This window comes from Canis aureus, chromosome 4, assembly GCF_053574225.1.
Source record: "Canis aureus isolate CA01 chromosome 4, VMU_Caureus_v.1.0, whole genome shotgun sequence".
Taxonomy (NCBI): Eukaryota; Metazoa; Chordata; class Mammalia; order Carnivora; family Canidae; genus Canis; species Canis aureus.
In genome coordinates this window covers 30233599-30250351 of record NC_135614.1, presented here as the reverse complement: position 1 = coordinate 30250351, position 16753 = coordinate 30233599, and the positions used below count along the sequence as shown (strand labels likewise).

General features: G+C 49.6%; 2 long non-coding RNA genes across 4 annotated transcripts; both read right to left on the bottom strand.

Moving 5' to 3' along the window:
* Positions 1–1303: 1303 nt before the first annotated feature.
* On the bottom strand, positions 1304–8025 carry LOC144312430 (uncharacterized). Of its 2 annotated transcripts, none has more exons than XR_013377905.1 (3): positions 7636–8025; positions 2536–7172; positions 1304–1970 (listed from the first exon to the last, which is right to left on the bottom strand). It is a non-coding gene; the product is annotated as an uncharacterized LOC144312430 (long non-coding RNA). The 2 variants fall into 2 exon arrangements; XR_013377906.1 differs by lacking the exon at positions 1304–1970 and having other exon boundaries at positions 2134–5428; positions 7018–7172.
* A 3180-nt stretch (positions 8026–11205) lies between these two features.
* Positions 11206–15798, bottom strand: LOC144311838 (uncharacterized). 2 transcript variants are annotated; one of them, XR_013377339.1, is made up of 4 exons: positions 15543–15798; positions 14484–14639; positions 14124–14274; positions 11206–11427 (listed from the first exon to the last, which is right to left on the bottom strand). It is a non-coding gene; the product is annotated as an uncharacterized LOC144311838 (long non-coding RNA). The 2 variants fall into 2 exon arrangements; XR_013377340.1 differs by lacking the exon at positions 14484–14639.
* Between the last annotated feature and the right edge of the window lie 955 nt (positions 15799–16753).

Here is a 16753-nt window from a genome sequence, read left to right as displayed (position 1 = left end):
TTCTTTTTATTGAACCTATAGTAAGATTTGGCCCCATGTTTTTAAGTATTTTCTCTGTAGGATCTGATTTGCTGGTCACAAGAATGCAACAAAATAGGTACTGTTATTATACCCTTTGGACAGGTGGACAAACTGAGGCTCAGAGAGGTGAAACGACTTGCCCGGGTCACACAGCCTCCTCTTGCCTATGCTCTTTGTGCCATCCCCCAGCCACCCCCTCACCCCCAGCACTGCTATTTGTACCTGGTGGGCAGTGATGTCTGTTCCTTGGCCGGCACCTGCTCTCCACCCAGCAGAAACGTTCTGCACGTCAAGCCAAGACAGCAGTGCAGATGTGGTCTGAGAACAAGGGAGAAAACATGCTCTCACTGAAGAGTGGGGTCTCTAATCTGGCCCTTCCTGGCCTAATGACCCGGGCCTATTTCTCCACCCTCTGAGCCTCTATGCCCATATCTATCAAATGAGTGTAACACCCACCTCCTAATCACGAAATCACACAGCTGATGTATACAGAGGGAGCCCAGGAAAGCTTAGACTTGTTCCAGCCTCCAAATAATCTTTCTATACATTAAATAATCTACGATTTCCTGACTGGGGCAAGTCCATCTCACCCCTGGGTGGTTTCACGGTGGCCCACCATCGCTTGGGCTTTATTGGGCAGCTGCTCCGCCCCGTGGACCCCCAGGACAGCAAAGAATACCCCGCCTTTCCCCTACAGCACAGCTCCCATCCTTGAAGGCGCTGCCGGCATCTGTATGCCAAGCAGGGACCCCATCAGCATCCCCAAAGAGGGGTGCGCAGAAGCTGTGAAATAAAACCTGAACGTGGCAGGGGCGGGGGGGTTTTCGGGGACTCGATCAGGCCAGGGTGGTGGGAAGGACAGAGAGGCAGCAGTGGGGACAGCTTGCCTGCACGGGGGGAGGGGGGGCGGTGTCAGGAAGGGGGTCCCCGCGAATCAGGCGGAGGTGAAAGCCGATGGGAGGCAGGTGCCTTTGCAGCCGGGATGTGGGGCCGCTTCCACGCAGCAGCCCCGTCAGCCGCCGTGGAGCAAACAAAGCCAGAGGTGCTGCTGCAGACATCGCACGCGGCTGGGAAACAGGGGCCGGCTGCACCTTTCAATGCTCTCATCTCATTAATCTTGTACCTCCGCAGTCCTCCTGAAGAGCGCACTCACCCAGGCTCATTCATTACGGCTCTAATAGCGCGGCAGGCATGGGCGCAGGGCTGCGGAGGAGCCGGCCTCTGCAGCAGCAGAAAGCCAGTACCTTCTGAAACACATTTACACAGCAATAAATAAAAGCGGTCTCAGTTTACCTCTTTATTAAACTCTATTTGCTCGTCAGAGTTAAGGGCCGCATTTGTGTCTTGCTATTCAAATTTATTTGTGCGCGTCCCCCAAGCTGGCCGCATTTATTCCAAAGCGCAGGGATGGTGGCTGGAGCTTCAGGGCTCTTTCATCATCCAGCGGCCCTCATTAAGGGCTCTGCTCCAGGCTCCCTGGTTCCATTTGAGCACCACGAAGACCAGCCCCATTATCCAGAGGGGAAAACAAAGGCCAGGACCCGGCGTGCCCTGTTGAGCCCCTCCCAGCAACCAGTGAGCTGATGACCCGAGGCTGATGAGACCAGAGTTCCCACACCCAGGACCAGAGAGGTGGTCCCCTAAAGGGGTTCCTGCAGCTTACCCGGCTGTCACCTGTCACGGGAACAGTCAGGGAGATTCACAGCATGCAACCTATTCAAATTGGTTTTGACTTTGGATCTTCTCTCTCTTTCTCTCTTTCAATGCCTGGTCTTACTCCAAGAAACCTACTTGATATGTTTATTGAGAAGGCAGGATTGACCAGTCTGGAGGGTTTCCCTGCTTTGAGATCTCTTGACAGTTCCTAGGAAGGACAATTTCTTGCCTCTGCAAGCATTTCCCACGGCCTCTCCTCTAGGGCCTTGTCTTCTTTGAGAATCTTGCACTCTCTGTAAAAGACCCCGGTGTTAATTGAATTTAAGTAAAATAAAATTTAGAAAGAAAGAACGAAAGAAGAAAGAAAGAAAGAAAGAAAGAAAGAAAGAAAGAAAGAAAGAAAGAAGAAAGAAAGAAAGAAAGAAAAGAAAAAAGAAAAGAAAAGAAAAGAAAAAAAAGAAAAGAAAAGAAAAGAAAAGAAAAGAAAAGAAAAGAAAAGAAAAGAAAAGAAAAAGAAAGGAAAGGCCCCTAGTGGATGGGTAAGTACACTCACTAGCAATAAACTCTTATCCCAAAGCTCAGGGGTGCCTCCACCCTTCTGAGTGTAGTGTCCCAAATTCTCAGACTCAGGACTAAAGTAGGTTGGCACAATGCTGACTGATCATGACCAGAAGCCCCAGGTGGTCAGGTCTCCCTGGGCAGGTGTCACAAACAGGGTTTTGCATCAACAGGTTGGGGACAGCCTGGGAAAGTCACCTGAGGGTGCCTGAATGTATGGACCTGGCCTTCTGTGGAGATGAGTGGGGTCTTACCCTGCACCCCCAGTTCTTACCCTCCATGCTCCCCGCCATGGCTCACCCGTACTGACTGTGGGTGACACACCAGGAACACGTTGCTACCTCCAATGAGACAGCAGACCCACAGAGGCAGCGGGACAATCGTCCCCATTTCATGGGTGGAGAAACGGGCACAGAGAGGTTGTACGCCTTGCCCAAGCTCACACAGCCAGTCAAGATTCCAGTTCAGGGAGTCTGTTCCCACTCCTAACGTCTGCACTGCAGATCCTCCAGAAGCAGCGTCAGGAACCAGCCCAGCATCAGCGGCCTTCGGGAGGTGCTGAGTGATCCCTGCGTTAGAGAGGGAGGGGGGACCTGTGGGGTGGGAAGGGCTCGTGAGGGCCTGCAGCCAGTTCAAAGCGCCAAGTTATGCTGAATATTGGAGTCCTCTTTCCCTGGGATTTGGTCACTGCTTCCTGCCCTTCCTTGGCCTTTTTCCCCCATTGACACCACAGCCAGGTGCTGGGCACTGCAGAACAAACAACGACCAGGAGACCAGCAGATGAGGACTCTGATTCCAGATTTGCTTCTCTCTAGCTGCAGACTTGGGGCAGGTCACCTCACCTCTCTGAGCCTGAGGGAGTCAGACCATGAATCCACACCTTCTATGTCATTCCAAGCCTGCTGCATGGATTCCTTTGGAAAGAAAGAGAACAGGTGACAGTCTTGGGCTGGCCGTGCCCGTGGCTTGCTGACTTATGAGCTGTGCCATTCCACGCGAGCCACTTCTGGGTCTCAATTCCCTCATTTGGTAAAAGATGAGAGAACTCACACTTCCCACGCCATGTACACAGAGTCGTCGAAAGGATGGGACACCCAGGAAACATCCAGTATAGGAAGTACACGGTGAACATTGATTCAGTTCCCTTCCTTCATCTTAGCTTGGGTAGATGGGTAGGCAACTGGGGCAAAGGAGGGAATCTGTTCTTTTAATTTTAAGTTCAAGGGAAGAGTGCAGAGCAGCCTGGCCGTTTACGATAACATCGGAGCACTGATACAGCCAGGTCATGCCAAGTAAGAGTCTGAGAGCACTGACCACCAGCTGCGTGACAAGTCTTTTCTCCATTTGGAACGGTAGGTTGGGCAGACAGGACTCATTAGCTGGCCCAACATTGGCACTCTATCCCCTTTCCCTTGTCTTCTGGAAACCAAAGCACTGTATTCCCAGCTTCCTTTGTAGTTAGGAGTGGCCCCAGGACCAAGTTTGGCCAACGAAACAGAAACAAAAAATGTCTAAATCTTCAGAGTGGGTGGTAAGCTTCTGGAAAAGATTTTGTTGGGGAAGAGGATACACTCGCCATCTTGATCATGATGATAGTTCCACGTGTTTACGCTTCTCAAAACTGATCAAAAGGTACAGGTCACATACGTACAGTTTGCTGTGTCAATCATACCTCAAGGAAGCTGATTTACAAACTCTGCCAAGAGTCCTGAGAAATGCTGGGATTCCCAACCAAAGGGACCTTCGTGGAAGACACCTCTGTTCCCCCCTCTTCCTGCTTCAAATGAAGATTTGGTGCCCAGAGGCTGGGTTGGGAATAACCAGGGGGGCCACGTCTGTTGGAAGGCCACCAGAGATCCTGAGAGGTTGACTCCCAATCTGTCCACAGACACCTTTTGTTGAGGAAAATCAACACTTCTTTGTCTAAACCCTGAGGTTTGTGTCTTGTTGCTGCCCAAAGCCTTCCCACATATACGTCGGTGCTCAATCAGTATTTGTCAAATGAATGCATTAAGAGTTGGGTAAACCAAGGATCGGGGAGGAAGGAGAGGTCTGGATGATGTTTGGGGCCTGGAATTAGAGCTGGCCCTGGAAGGACAGGCAGGATCTGGCCAGGAAGAGAAGCCGCAGGCGTAGGTTCGAGGTGGGGAGGGCCGCAGGGACACAAGGTGAGGGGATGGGGCACTCACAGATGAGCCCCTCTCGGAGGAAGAGGCAGCTTCACCCCTCCCTCTGTTGTGGTTAATAAGGCATCTTATAGTTTGCTTTCCTCCCACATTACTTTTTTTCAGTGGCAGAAAATTATAGCTGACAAGTGGCAATTGATCTCTTCACATTATTTTGAAGCAATTATATTGAAATGGGAAACAATGCTTCCAGGAAAGCGTCCGATAACAGAGTTGAACACAAAGCTCCCTCCAAGACAGATAGGGAAGGCCAATTTGCACTGCGTAGAAACTGACCAAATCTCCTTCCCCTGAAATTACAGTTAATTATTGCCTAAAAAATCTTCAAAGATAACTTCTGTTTCAACCCAAGGGGCAGAGGATAGGCCAATGTCAGATAAGCTCCCTCATGGCTGTCCAGCCTGGGGCTTGCTGGGATTGCCCCCAAACCTCCCACATACCAAGGAGGTGGGGGTGGGGAGATCTGTGGACCCAAATCAGGGCACATAAAACCAGCTTCTACAGAGCAGATGCTATAATTCCCCAAACTCAGAAGAGCCTAGGACCCCCTTAAAGCAGATTTCCACAGGCCCCCGATATTACCTTATTATATTTGAATGTTGCTTACATCTATACAAACCAAAGGAAGTATAAATGTCCCCTGCTTATCGTTTATATCTGATGGCAAACAAAAACACCATTACAGGTTAAGAAATAAGCCCTAAAACCAGAAGTGAATTAACAACATTAATCTAACATGAAAAATCACGCAGCCTTTCTCATACTGGATTTGCACCTGACCCCGGCACGCGTGGCTACCTGCCACAGCACAGCCAGATCCCGTGAGATTCTCCTGGCCCTACTGTGTGCGTGGGACGAGGCCCCACCACTCGTCTCTACCAAGTTTCTGCTCACATAGCATGGCCCTCACCTGCTAAGGGGGCGTCCCTGGGCCAGCCTTTGCTCTGTCCTCGTTAGTTCACAGCGATACATATGGTGCCAGCGTGACTGTAACACCCCTAGGTCATCTGAAAGCATAAGAGGGCACTTTGGTGTAAGCCATTCACCTGTATCAGTGGTTTTCAACCTTAGCTACACATCGGAGTCACTTAGGGAGGCTTTAAAAATCCTCATGCTTGGGGCCCCCAGGTGGCTCAATGGTTGAGCGTCTGCCTTTGGCTCAGGTTGTGATCCTGGGGTCCTGGGATCAAGTCCCCACATCGGGCTCTCGGCAGGGAGCATGCTTCTCTCTCTCTGCCTGTGTCTCTCCCTCTCTCTCTGTCTCTGTCTCTCATGAATACATAAATAAATTAAAAAATTTTAGAAATCAGGCTTTGTTAGGTGGGGCAGGGGGAGAGACGTGGGCTTTGGTCCCAGCTCCGTGACCTGGTGGCTGTGTGACCTTGGTCGAGGTGCTTATCAGTACTGAAAAGATGAGGAAAGGGCGAGTAGTAGCTGGCAGGCTTGTTGTGAGGCTCAACTGTATGTGGAAACACTTTGACAACTGCAAAGCACTATAATGGCTTATTTTGTAAATTAAAACCTATTTCAAAGGTGGTAGGGACACTTGTGAAACAGTTTACGAAAGCCATACAAAGCCATCTCTTCTGTCCATGTCCCGGGTGGGCTTTCCTAGAGGGGACCCTTCCTAGCAGTTTGTTGAGAAGTCCCTCCTGTTGCCAAAGCTGGAAAAAAAAAATCATCTAAGTCCCAAAGACGGTTGCTGATGGGTGGCCCATATGAGGGGACCTGTTCAATCTGGCGGCATTTACGAGCAGGGCAACCATTGGAACGAGCTCCTCTTCATTATCTGCCCCCTTCGTAACTGACGCTCAGCACAACGAATGAATGCTTGAATGAATGAAACGAATAAAGGATTTTAAAGACATCCCTGCATAGCACAGTTAGCGCAGAGCTCAAAAATTTGCTGACGCTTGAACATCTGTAACATAGCAAAGGGGCACGTGTTTTATGAGGAAACCAAGAAGGATCTTGGAAAACCAAGTAATTGAGTAACATGACAGCAGATGAATTTCATTTAGGGGAACAATTTTAAGTGTTCGCACAAGCTGATGGATTTTGAATTAGTTGTAACCTTTGGGAAAAAAAAAAAAATAGATCTCAGTGTCGCTTTAGACACCTCGATGGAGTCCGAACCCAGTGGCAAGACTTCACAATTAAGATGTTTGGTCTGACCGGGGAGGGGAGAAAAGAGATGGAAATTATTTTAACGTCTGCAGGACAAGTCCGCCGAGAGAGGGACCATGGCACATCTCCTTCCAGAGAGACCTGGCCCCCAAGCCAGAAGGGAAGAGTCAACAGCAGCAGATCCACTAGCTTTCTCTTTTTGGGAAAACTGCAAAATAGCAGCTGGGAACAGAATGAGGGGAGTTCAAATTAGGAGCTCGCATTTATCTTACTCCATTTGGCAGAAGCCAACAGTCATTCAGAATGAAAAGCCCAAAATTTAAGGCAGAAAGAAGGAAATTGCTTTTTCTGGGCCACGTCTAATTAACCCTTGGAGCAACACAGCAATTCTCCTTTACTGCGACTTCTCGCTTAGGAAGACTCAAAAATAAAGATTAAATACGGGGTGTTCGTGAGCGGTTATTCTCACCAGGATGTAATTCGCAGAGGCCATCCATCCTTGTGCCCAAAGGAGCAACTGGGGCAAGAAGCACATCTCTGCTCCTGTGGCCTCCTTCCTACACGTAGGATGAGACACGCTACTAGGAGGAGTTTGTCTTCCAGAGCCTTAGCTGGTGGTTACTGCTCAAAAAAGGGATGTGAAAAATCAGCCATAGGCGACTGCCCCAGGCTCTTCGAGGGAAGTCAGAGTTCCCTTTGATGTATCCTGGTGTTGACCCTGACTGCCCCCCACCCCACTCCAACCCCAAAACAAGACTTGGTAAATAGACACACACTTTCTGAAGGTCATCTCTGTCATTCTCTTGAGGTTTGGGGAAGGATTTCTTAAATTGTTGGAAAAGCTATTTGAAGAAAGAAAAAAGGAAGGAAGGAAGGAAGGAAGGAAGGAAGGGAGGGAGGGAGGGAAGGGAGGAAGGAAGGGAGGGAAGGAGAGGAGGGAGGGAGGGAAGGGAGGGGAGTGAGGGAGGGAAGAAGTGAGGGAGCAAGGGAGGGAAGGAGGGGAGGAAGGGAGGGAGGTTGGGAGGGAGGGAAGAAAGGAAAGCAATGCTTAGGCCAGAGGTGATCCATGACTCTGGGCAAAACCCACCTGAACATGGTTTCAAATCAGCAGCAGGGCCGGTGTGAACGCTTCAGCCTGCACGACACCGCACCTTCTGGTTGAAGGATCGGCCTTGGCTCCTCCGTATAAACAGCCGCATTAGCCCCAGGGGCAGAGAATCAGGCCACCTCCACTTCGAATATGCTACGTGTCCTCATTATGCAAAGGCACAAAACCGGGCAGGTGCTCCGTTTCAATGAAGAGCCGCACCAGCCAGCTGCATGTGTCGAAGGCAGGCGCGCCTCCATGCAACCGGGTTGGAGTTACAGGAGGTCCGATTTCTGGAGATGGGAAAGCCGGGGACCAGGGACCAGGCCTCCATGGACAAAATAAGCTCTGAGAACCCCCTGGATTTCCAAAGCCTGAGCATCCCCAGGGTGGCCCCCCAACCCCCCCCCCCACCCCCTCCCCACCCCCGCCTCTGAGAGCGGCCTCTGCTGGCGAGGTGCGGCCCGCAGGCCGGCTGAAGGCGCAGAGAGCCTAGGATAGCAAACGTGGATGTGATGGATGGATGTGAAAATCTCGGGGTGGGGGGGAATGTACAGGCTCAAATGGCACTTATGTAACAATTCCCAAAGGAAAGCTCTACGAAGGGCTGTGGAGTTCTGAAAAGAGAGCTCACCACAAATAGCACATCATGGGCGCAACTACCAACTCCCCTGCGCCAGAGGGAGCAGAAGCTGGCACAGACCCTTTCCTTACAAAATATCTTCCATTCGGTATGTGGAGACATGCACCTAACTTTGTCACGGGATCCAACGCAAAAGTGATGTCTTTAGTTATCTTCTCACTGCCGATTTAAGAAAAAAAAAAAAAAAAAGGCTTCCAGGCGTGTGAATGGGCTATGGCCACACTATAGGCATCCCCTGAGTTTCAAGGCACATAGAGTTGGTTCCTAGAAAACAAACACTTATTTGTCCAGATAATTTAAACCCTCGAGGCAGAGGTTGAGATGCCTAGGATAGCAAACGCGCAGAAGGAGCGCATCAGAGTCCAAGGGGCCGCAGAAGGCTAGCTTCCAGGTTCTCCCTGCTGTATGGATGGAGAACCTGAATCCCAAAGAGGGGTGCTGACGTCCCCAGGGCCTTTTGGCAAAAGGCTAATCAACTCAGACAGACTCGAGGCTTGATTGTTACCTGCCCAGAGCTCCTTATCATTTGGTAGACAGGCTCCTGGATTTTTGTAGCAAAGTTCCCATTTAAGTAGGATGTCTCCTCATCCCTCCAAAATATGATTGTCTAGTGGAAACTCCAATAATTCTTCACCAAACCATATTTCTCAGACTGTCTCTGTCCTCCCCAGGAAAAAGTCCTTTTTAAAAAAAAAAAAAAAAAGATTTTATTTATTTATTCATGAGAGACACACTGAGAGAGGCAGAGACCCAGGCAGAGGGAGAAGCAGGCTCCATGCAGGGAGCCTGATGCAGGACTCGATCCCAGGACCCCGGGGTCACGCCCTGAGCCCAAGGCAGATGCTCAACGGCTGAGCCATCCAGGCGTCCCTGGTCCTGACTTTTGATTCAGAAATTATGGTTACGGTAACACTACACCCCTCTCATTCGTGTTAACCTGGATGGCTGTCAGTAGGGTGAGGTATGCCCGGAATAGGTAAGGTACATTAACCACACAAGAGCACGAGGAAGAGGAGCCCACCCAGCCCACCCGGAACCCTCTTCCCACAGGAGTAGTATCTCCTGCCACCCACCCCTAGGGCCTCTTGCAGGAGCCGAGAACTTCGGTGCCCTTCAAGAGACAATTAGAGTCAACTTAAAGAAAGCTGAATTAGAGAGAATGAGCCTCCATGGATTCAAGAGCGTCTTCCCTCCCAATGTCCCTTATGTTCCTCATAATGGATCCTTTCTTTAAACATTACACCCCTCAATTAGCTCATAATTGCTGTCCATGCCGTATGAATTATGCATCACACAATGCGAATCCAGGTTCCCTGGCACCGGACAAGTCACAAGCTGTTGAAGAAGCTGCAGTAATTACCAAAACAATCCCAGGAGACCTGGACAAAATGAGCATTATCTGGTCGCCAGGCCCTTCTTTCTGCCCCGCCTTTCCCACCTGCAGCCGGGATTCGCCCCCTCCCCACCGAGCGTTAATAAGTAGTGGCTGGGGCTGGAGCCCGTGCCCTGTGCCAAGCAACGTGCTAACCCGCCTTCACAGTTCTATTCCTTGCGATCCTTGGGAGGCAAAGACTACAGTTTTACATATCATACAAACTTAGCTTAAAATACCCTCTCCTTCTGGAGTTTCTGGGTCTCACATGCCGGGGCGTGGGTGAGGTTCACCTTGGTGACATAAGTGGAAAAGAGAGCTCGTTTAAGTAAGTGACAAATGTCATGACAAGGGATGGCTGGAAGCTATGCAAAAGGACAAAGAGGGCACTTTGGAGGCACTCAATGTGTTCATTACCAGTCAAATCACATTTATTGAGACTACTTGTTAAGAACCTCTAAAGAAGGGTTAATATATATATATATATGTATATATACACAAAAAACATTAAAATTGCACTTCTTCCCATATATTCATATTCATGTATGCAGATTCTTAACAAATTTCAAACAATTATCTCAAATCATCTAGTTACTACTACTACTACTACTACTACACACACTGGCGCGCACGCACACACATGCACACAGAGGTGCGCGTGTCAGTTATATCAGGTCGACTGGTAAGGACATACTCCCTCAGTGGTTGCTACCTTCCTTCTACCACCATCTCTAGATGTAAATTTGGAGGGTAGCCCGTCACTGCAATTATACCTTTATTCACGTTCTTTCAATAAGATTTGTCCAGATTTTTATTCCCCAAACATTTGCAATAAAACAAATCATTCTCTATAAGTGTTCATTCAGCTTAAGGGGGTAAATGTTTATCTTTGGTTTCTAAGCATTTGTTGGATCAATGTACGGCCCTCTCTGAATCCTACTCGTCTTTCACGGAAGCAACGTTGAGCCAAGGGCTGCTTCAAGCTCTGGTGTTGCCAGAGACAAATAAGATGCAATCTCTAACTTTTCTTTCTTCTTCCTTTTTTTTTTTTTAATTTTTAAATTTTTTTAATTTTTTGGATCTCTAACTTTTCAGTAGCTTGTGGTCTACTAGAGGCCACTGTAATTTGAAATGGTGTTCGGGGATCAAAAAAAGTGACGGGCAGACGACTTGGAGGCAGACAGGCCAGCAGCAGCGCTCACTAATTTCATGATCGTTATCATACTCAGTTTGCTCATCTGTAAAATGGGAGTAAGGAACAACACACACTTGCAGTGGTACAATGCTCTGTAAGCAGGACTTTTGGATCTGTTCATACTTTTCAACAGCCAGGAGTGTATCAGAATTTTTATTAAAAAAAAAAAACAAGCAGACACCGTTTTGAAATTAATGCTGACACAGAATGGATTGCTGCAGGGACACCTAGAGACTTCTTTTTCATCTTGCCCAAGGACAATTCACCTATCTTGTCTGGTTGCGACTTTCTTCACTGGACAAAAGACGAAGTTGAATAAATGGCCTTTAAGGTAGCTTTGATGTTTAAGAGTCAGTGATTTTATTTATAGGTAACAAATCACAAGCCCCTTTGGTGGTCTTCCCATCCTCGGGAATATGATTGGGGTCAAGCCCGATGGGGTGGATGGGGGGGTGGGCTGTGGTGGTTGTGATGGGTGGGCGTGACCTCGCCGTGTGTGAGTGATGTAGCCAAGAGTGGTGGCAGGGAGCCAAGGTCAGGAGATGAGAGACACCAGCGCATGCATCAAATCCCAAGAGGGAGCTAGAATTTCAATAGAAAAGCGACATCAAAGTTGAGAGCAGAAGAGCTCAAGGCATTGATGTAGGGAGGGCCCGGGCAGATGAGGCCTACTTCTTAGCACAGAAATTCGTTCATGCATTCATTCGCCCAACAAATATTTCTTCGGTTCCCACTGTTTGCTGGTTGTACCGGGTGGTGCGTGTGCAACACGAGCAAGACAGGCCAGGGCCCCTGTCCTCATGAGGTTTGCAGTCTCATGGGAGAAGCAAACGTTAGGAGAAGAACCACTTAAATGTATAATTTTTGGCCCTGGAGACTGCTCTTATAGTGATGAAACATTACATGGGGAGGAAAAAAAAAGGGTCATGCAGGTAGAAAAAGCCAACCAGATCAGCGTGCAGTCAGGGAAGCCATCCTGGAGGAAGTGTCATTTAGTGATACAGAGCAGACCTAAGAACTAACTATGCCAAGTTAAAGGAACAATTTCCATAAATGACAGGCACTGTGGGGAAGCCAGTCGATATGGACATTGGTGTTTCCCACTTAAAGGGCAGCCGAGGGGGCAGTTCCTTAAAGGGCTGTTCAAAACAGAAGGGCTATCACGTTAGGTCTCTGTAAATGGGTTATATATAAATACAGAGAGGGCATCAACATATTTCTTGCATCAAAGTTTCAAAAACTGCTGCAGCAGTATCTGTTGCCTGTGAAAGGGTTCAGATTTGAGTTCAGGTTCAGGTTCAGTTCAGGTTCCTGCTTTTCCAGAATTCTCCGGAAGTTTTAAGCGCTGTGGATGAGTTGTTCTTCTAAGCAGACACTGAACATGGGCCCCGGGTAGCTTAAAATGGACTCTCTCCTCCCACTCCCGCTCCCTGCCCAGGATCCTTCCAGAGATAGAACTACCCACAGAGAATAGGCTAGAAGGCAAGCATCGAAGGAGATGAGGATTCACCAATTTTAGAATTATTCTAGTGTTTGTAAAGCGTGTTCCATAGCAAAGTAGTTTCACCAGATGTCAATAAATGTTAGGTGGGGGAGAAAAAAAGGGTCCAGAATCCAATACAACCAGGAAATAGATTAAATATTTGTATAAACTTTCATTGTAGGACTCATCAGAACTTTCAACATTATAAGGTACGTTATAAATCTCTCATTGGCAGGTATGATTGGGAATATTTTCCAAACACACTTGACCATGAAACATGCTTTCCTAGGAATATTTCTTGGGTGTATTGTGCTCCCGAATGCATCTTTTTAGCAGAATTTAAACAGAATGCTGTTTAAATAAGTAGCTCAAATTTAGGGTTTCAAAGTGAAATAGATCTTAGAGACCACCTCATCCAACTCTCCCATTTTGTACAGGAATAGAAGCAAAAACTACTGCTCTACATCCACTTCTTTGGCATTTTAACACGCATTTCTCTTCTACTATGAACATCCATCCTGTTAAGCTATAGGAGAAAAAAAAAATGCCATAAAGGAGCAAGGAAATCCCTTCCCAGTACGAAGTAACTTTGAGATGGTCACTGCTCTGGACTTCAACTTAATTATGTGTTGAATGAAAACGATGCACCCCTGGGCTGTTGAAGAGCCAGTACCGTGTGCAAAGCACCTGCTAGAGGAGGCACTCGGTTGTTAGCTCCCACTCCCCCCACCCTGAGAAATAAGCATCCTGCTTTATATAAACACCACCCGCAAATTTTCTGTATGCAATATGCAAATATTCAAGACATTTTCTATAATGTTAGGTTTTATCCTGGTCCCTTGGGGAACACATTAATGCAAAGTAAAATCCTCTGTTCAGTCCTGCTGGCTTAGATGGTTCCTTGTCCTCCCAGGAAGTACCTCTACTTTATTTATTTATTTATTTTTTTAGTTTTATGATAGTCACAGAGAGAGAGAGAGAGGCAGAGACATAGGCAGAGGGAGAAGCAGGCTCCATGCACTGGGAGCCCGATGTGGGATTGGATCCCGGGTCTCCAGGATCGCGCCCTGGGCCAAAGGCAGGCGCCAAACCGCTGCACCACCCATGTACCTCTACTTTAGAAGCTCATGTTAAACTTCATTAAAGACAAATACCTGGGAGTTTATCAATTTTGGCTCCCTTACATTTCAGAAAACTAGAAACAGATCCACAAGAGGAAGTGACTGGCCCAAGATCACTGTGCGATCTAGCAATCCCAACCCCAGCTAAGCTAGCAATGTCTAGCCAGGGGCCTTTTCTCCAAATCAGCAACTCCTCATTTGTTTTATTGGAAGCCTAGGACCAGAATGCTGACCTGTTTGCTCTTGGGTTCTCTTTACCTCTAGTAAAACCAGAAGTCTCAGGAGATTTTCTATCCCCGGGTAGGAAGATTCAGTTTGTTGAAAAGAGATAACCCCTTCAGCTCTGACCTGAAGGTTTTGTGCCACACAGAGGGTTTGGCAGGTTTTAGCAGGGTTTGGGCTAGAATCCAAGCTGGGCACCGGCCTCTGTCTTTCTGCAACCAGTTGGGAGGGAAGAGAAAATTCTCAGCTCCGAGAGAAAGCCCCCTCCCTGACGTGCACACAGTGGAGCAGGTGCCAGGCAGCAGCCCCGACAGTTAGGCAAATCAGTTGTGCAGATTTTAAAAACAAAAACAAAGGTAAACTGAATAACGCTGAACATAGCATTTTGTGCCACATGAGTGTAAATAATAAAAGCATCGATTCTCACTCTCTGCTTTCTCTCTGGGACTTACCCAGGTGGTGGCTTGGACAGCACTGCAGATGGAACAGTGACAGCTGTGGAGCCTGCGGGCCTGGGTTCTGATTCTGCTCCTCCACTCACTGCCTGGTGACCTGGAACCCGGCACGCTCACTTCTTCCCATCTGATCCCTTGTCCGTCCATCCTATGGAGATGATAGCTGCTTCAAATCCTTTTCATGAGAATCAACTGGAAGACTGAAATCAAACCTCCAATTCCCCCTTGCTACTCCAGAGCAAGTACCACACGCTGTGAGATCCCTCCTTGCCCTTCCTGGTCCTTGCTCTTCTGGGGCACCTGCACCCCAGCTTCTGTGATAGGTCCCCTCATTAAAAGTCCCTGCAAAGTGCTCACCAAACAGCAAGGAAGTGCAAGGCAGACCTTTGCCCTCTGCCCGGATGATGTATTTGCTTGTTCCTGGCTCCCTCAGAGAGTAGGTTTTGTAGCCATTGGGCCCCAGAGCTCATGAGCTGATGAGGGGATTCTGTGCGTGATCTGCTTGAGCAAAATCTGAGAATTTGCTAGGTTATGAGGGAGGACAGCAGACAGATCCTTGGAACCAATTTTAAAAGGAAGCTCCCCCCCGCCCCCAGCAGTTAATGCTAACGGGCATGTCTTCCAGTTTATAGGCTGTGGGTCCAAGGTGGCACGGGTTTCAGGCTTCAGGCACTGTAGCTAGCACAGGCTAGGCCAAAGGGTTGCCTGGCACAGGGGAGGGAGGCCTCTGGAGATCGGAAACCAGACTAACCCTGACATGCTTGTTCCCACTGGACCTCAGGCCATTCAAGGATCATAGGGAGGCTTTGGCTTCTTCACTGAAAAGAGGGCTGGAAGGTGCCCTGGAAGGTGACCAGACTTAGTCTTCTCTGAGAAATCAAATGGTTCTGGCATCACCCAAAGAACGCCCCAAGAAGATTTTCTTCCCTCCTGGGAAGTAAAATCCTAAATCCTGGCAGGACTGTCGCTCAGACAACAGAGTAGACTTGAGGTGGGCCACTGACGCCACCTGGCCGCCTCTAAAGTCACAGATGGGGAAACTGAGGCGGTGAAGATTTGCAGGAGGATCCGCAGTGAGCTAGTGTGGTTCCGAAAGCCACGGTCCCGTCCCTGGGGAAGCTCTCAGTCCGCAGAGTGCGCTGCATCACAGGGGGGGCGTTCAGAGCATGACCTGGCAGGAGGCCCACACTGCCCTGGTTGGGAAGTGGGTTCCAAGCTCATCTGTACAGCCCAGGGCTCGCACCCTGCCTTGCTGTTTCTCCCCGGCAACGGCCCCTGCCTAGACACCCCCAACCCGATCCCCACACCCCCCCCCTCGGGGCCGGGGAGCTTGACCACCTTCCCATCCTTGACCAACACATCGGAGCTTCCCTAACACTTGCACCTAAGTTTGCTTCTCTCGATTGGAACCCTGACCTGTCCAAGCACTTCCCAGGGAGCGTGCAGATGGGCAGAGTGGCCCCCGAGGGGGACACCGGGGTGCAGCATGGGGAGCGGAGACAGACAGGAGATTTTTAACCGGAGACCTGCGCCCCCTCCTCCTTGCAGACCCTTCCTGAGCGCCTACTAAGTGCGGCCGCCGGGGATGCTGGCCGTCTAATCAGTGCTGCGAGCCGCGCGCCCCTCTGAATGTCAGCCCCCCAGCCCTGGCTTTGTGCTGGGTCTCTTTCTTCTTCACTCTCTTTCTTTCTTTCTTAAGCCACCAACAAAACTCTGACCTCTCCCCGCGCACACAATGCAGGCAGTCACTCATGCATTAACAACCACCCGGCCCCAAAGGTCGTTTCTATGACAACCCCGAGGTCCTTAATGACCCTGGCAGGCCAATGATTTTGTTTTGTTTGAGAGTGAAGGAATAATAAGTCAGGCCGGCTCCCGCGGCCCCTCCCCCGCGCCCCTCCGCAGCCGCGATCCTCTGTTCATTATCTGGCTGCTGCATCAGCCCCAGAGACAGGGCGGCAGCCAGCAATGAAAGACAAGAGCCCGCTGCAGACAAAGAGCTGTAAAGGACCAGAGTGTGCCTGCATCCGAGGCTGCCCGGGCCTCATTAATTCCATCGCCGGCCAGGGAGCGGGAACCGGGGCCCCGGGGTCCCCGGTTCCGGGAGTCCAGTGTGCGCGCGGGAACCCCAAACCACAGCGCAGAGCCCGGTTTGGGAGGCCTCTCCAGCCAGCAGGCAGCCCCCCTCCCAGCGGCAGGACCTATCATTTTAATGATGGGATGAACAAGGCAATTAACGTGCAGCCCCACCAGCTTCCAGGGGATCATCGCCGGTAACTTCGGAGGCTGGGCCGTGGCTGCCAGACAAAGGAGGGCAGCCTGTCCCCCCCAACCCCCCGAGGGCTGATTCCCCGTCCACTGCCTCCGGGTGGGGCATTGCCCCTCTAGGTTTTCCACTGGGCTCTTTTGGGGTTCAGCCCTGTGAAGCTTCCTGGGGAGGAAGCTCTTATTGTCTTCTGATCTTGGGGCAAACAGGCCTCCAGCTTGTCACATTAATTTTCAAATGTGATGTTTGGCAGCATGGGATTTTGCTAGCAGACACTTGGAATTATTTTTGGTGTGTGTGTATGTGTGTGTGTGTGTGTGTGTGTGTGTGTGCACGGCTGAAATCCCCCAGAATAAGTCAT